At 40.0% G+C, this 3,605-nt stretch overlaps 1 non-coding gene across 1 annotated transcript; it reads left to right on the top strand.

Moving 5' to 3' along the window:
* The first annotated feature begins 539 nt into the window (after positions 1-539).
* Positions 540-647, top strand: LOC142441954 (U6 spliceosomal RNA). The gene has a single exon (XR_012783230.1). It is a non-coding gene; the product is annotated as a U6 spliceosomal RNA (small nuclear RNA).
* The last annotated feature ends 2,958 nt before the right edge of the window (positions 648-3,605 follow it).

Here is a 3,605-nt window from a genome sequence, read left to right on the forward strand (position 1 = left end):
AAGTAAAGTAGTAAGATGGGAAGTGAACAGATTTGGAGTTGTAAACTAACAGGGAAGGATGTGCTCAGCTTTCTCCAGTATATAAAACTGTAAGTAAAAATTCAAGTGACTAGTCACAATATAGGATTCTATAAGCAAAATATTGAATGATATAGGAAACCTAAAACGAAGATGGAAGGGACGCACAGAATCACTGTACCAAAAAGATTTGGTGTACATTCAAAAAATTTAGGAGGTAGCATATGATCAAGAACCAGTGGTACTGAAGGAAGAGTCCAAGTGTACTGGATGTGTTAGCAAAAAAACCCTAGGAATTGACAAATTACCAATTGTAATGTTCCAACAAATGGAAAAAGTAAATGCTGGAAACATTCACTGTCTATGTAACAATATGTGGAAGGCAGTTACTTGGCCAAGCAACTGAAAGAGATGTATGTTTGTGCCTACTACAGAAAATGATCGAAGAGAATGCAGGAATTAGAGAGCAATATTAGTCAATCTCACATGCAAGTGAAGTTTGCTTAAGATAATTGAAAATGGTGCTCGCTTCGGCAGCACATATACTAAAATTGGAACGATACAGAGAAGATTAGCATGGCCCCTGCGCAAGGATGACACGCAAAGATAATTAAAAATGCTTGCTGTGTTATATAAACTGGGAGCTGACTGCAGAGATTCAAGCCAGATTCAAAAGATGATCCAGAATGACGTTCCTGATATAAAATGAATCTTGGCTCATAGAGAGAATACCAGAAAATATTTATCCATTTGTAATTGACTATGCAAAGGAATTTGACTGTGAGGATAAAATTTCAAAAAACAAGAATTCCAGAATTCTTAATTATGCTCATGCAGAAGGTACTAGGAGACACTTGGTCCAACAGAACAATTATTATGTGGTTTAAAAATCCACAAAGGTATGCATAATAGTTGTATCCTTTCCCTTTCATGTTCAATCTGTACGTGAAGCTAGACTATATGAAGAAGAATATTGCATAAGAATTTGAGGGAAACTCATTAGCACTCAGTGACATACAGTTGAAATAGCCTTGCTAACTGCAAGTGAAGAAGACTTGAGCCATTTAGTGATTCAAATCAAAGACTCCACTTTTAACTATGAATTACATATCTATATAAGGGAAACAACAATCTTAACACCTGGACCAATAGACATCATGATAAATAGGGGGGGGGTAGGATTCCTTTTTTCTTGGATGCATAATCAACACCCATGGAAGTAGCAGTCAAGAAATCACAATTGGAGAAATTAAACTGGGAAATCCTCAATGTTAAAAAGAAAATGTGTCACTTTGAGAATTAAGGTAAAAATAACATGAGATGGCTCTTTCAGTGGCCTCAAAAGCATGCAGAAGCTGGATACTGAATAAGGGACATTGAAAATAATGGTGGATGTCTTTGAATCATGGTGTTGGCAAAGAATCATGAATGTGTCTTGGACTTCCAGAAGAGTGAACTCATCTATCTTGCAAGAAGTACAGCTCGAGTGCTCTTTAGCAGTAAAGATCATGAGACTCCATCTCATAACACTTGAACACATTATCAGGAGGGGCCAGTTCCTAGAGAAGGACGATGAAAAATCCCTCAGGAAAGAGGAAGCCCATCCATGAGATGGACTGGCACGGCGGTGCCACAGGGGGCGCCTCCCGCGTGGGAATGATGGTGCAGGGCCCGATAAGACATCAGTCTGTTCTACATAGTGTCAGTGCGCTTGAACTAACTCATTAGCACCAGACAAGAACAACAAGCTCAGGTAGGGAATTGTGAGGATCGTATGTAAATGAACATCTTTTTAAAGGAAATATTCTGAAAATACAAGAGCTATGTATAGCACTTATTATTGTTTTAGGAATAAGACCTAGAAGTCTATGGGACCTGGTACACCATATGTGCAATACATATAACAAGGAAGTGGAAGTGTTTCGATTTACTGCCCCCGAGAGTTTTCTGAATAGTTTAGCTAATCAGGCAGCACTTTCTCTTTCTTCAGACTCTCCTGTGGGATGGGAAGCTCAATCTGTGTGGTGGGGTAATTTTATTGGCCAGAGAAAGAAAAGATGGAAGGGAACAGAGCCCTGGGAAGAGAGACACCACAGCAGTTAGGTATCTGAGGCTTGTGAATCCCAATGAACTCAGCCTCGGTGTCACTTTCAGATGCTGCATTATTTGGAGACTCAGCATGAAAGCCAGGGGTCACTTCTCCCTGTGAACCAAAACCGCTGAGTTTTGCACAGTTCGAACTTGAAATGCTGAGGCAGTAAATGTTGTTAAAAAATGCCTTTGTGAAAAATCAATGCAATCTTATTTTGAAAATGAATATTTATTTTATGGAATAGAATAGAGGGACTTAATATGACATGAAAGGAGTTTATTGCTTAATATGTTTTTAAAAGTGCACTGTAGGAAAATGTGCAGCATGATCGAGCCAAGCAAAATGTGATTACTGAAGGGTCTTTCTTCCTCCATTTAGGCCCTTTAGTTAAATATGTATTGTGCTACTGCAAGATATAATGAGAGTAAAATTGAATCCTGTGGGGACTGGTGGCCACAGGGCTTAAATCCAGGCTAGGGTCAGCCAAGGGAGATTATGCAGAACCAACAGCAATAGAAAAGCAGTGCCAATGTGGACTAAGGCGATGCTATGATTTAGGTTCTTCAGTTAATACAATACTCTTTGTAGAGGTCAGTACTGTGGAAATAGTCAGTAGGCTTGGGTTTCAATACAGATTTAATTCCCTATTGAAGAAGTCATGTAACAAACTTCATACACTGAGTGCACCTGAACTATATCACTTAGGACTGCATTTAGCTTCATGTAACAGAATATCCAAATAAGAATAGCATGAATAAATATGTTTATTTTCTGAAAGTGTTTTTTCCCCTAAAGGATTTTTCTGAAGTATGTTTATTTTCCTAAGAATTCTGACAAAGGACCCAGGCTTAATTATTAATTTTCTGTCTTCCTGATCTGCAACTGTGTTGGCCCCATCGTACTCCCAGAGGCAAAGATCACCTCCGAGTCTCAGGGAACCACGCGCTCAGTTCAGGCCAGAAAGAGGAGGAACGGAAGCAGAAGGAAGGCAAGGCAGTCTCCCCTCTCGGTGTTGTGCCTCTCCATTTAAAAAGAATGCTCTCCCCTAGCAGATTTATGTTGAGCTCTTGTCGTCAAACTTAGTTGTATTTTTAACCCCAAGGAAAAGGGGGTTCTATGCCTAGGGCTAGTTTAGATAAATCATAATTCATAACTCAGTGCCTGAGGTAAGAGCTTACCTGCATGCAAGAGATTTTCAATGGAATAAGTTGGCAAATCGTATTTCTGTTAGCAGGAAGAAGGTGAGGCAGAGGGGTGACTGTGCAGCGAGCACAATGCACTGTGTGCCACATTAGCTTCCCTGGTGTGGATAAAGAGGCCATACCTTTCGTTTGCCAGGAGGAATGCCAGCTTAGACTCCTTTCCTCGCAATCACGTTGTTTCCTTGGGCAAATTCTTTGAATGGAGAGGATGAGCAGCATACACTTGTGATCCTCCTTAAAGCATCCGCTGAGCTAATCATGCTCTGGTCATCCAAGTAAGTCATACCGTTGTT

This window comes from Tenrec ecaudatus, chromosome 2, assembly GCF_050624435.1.
Source record: "Tenrec ecaudatus isolate mTenEca1 chromosome 2, mTenEca1.hap1, whole genome shotgun sequence".
In the NCBI taxonomy this organism is placed as follows: Eukaryota; Metazoa; Chordata; class Mammalia; order Afrosoricida; family Tenrecidae; genus Tenrec; species Tenrec ecaudatus.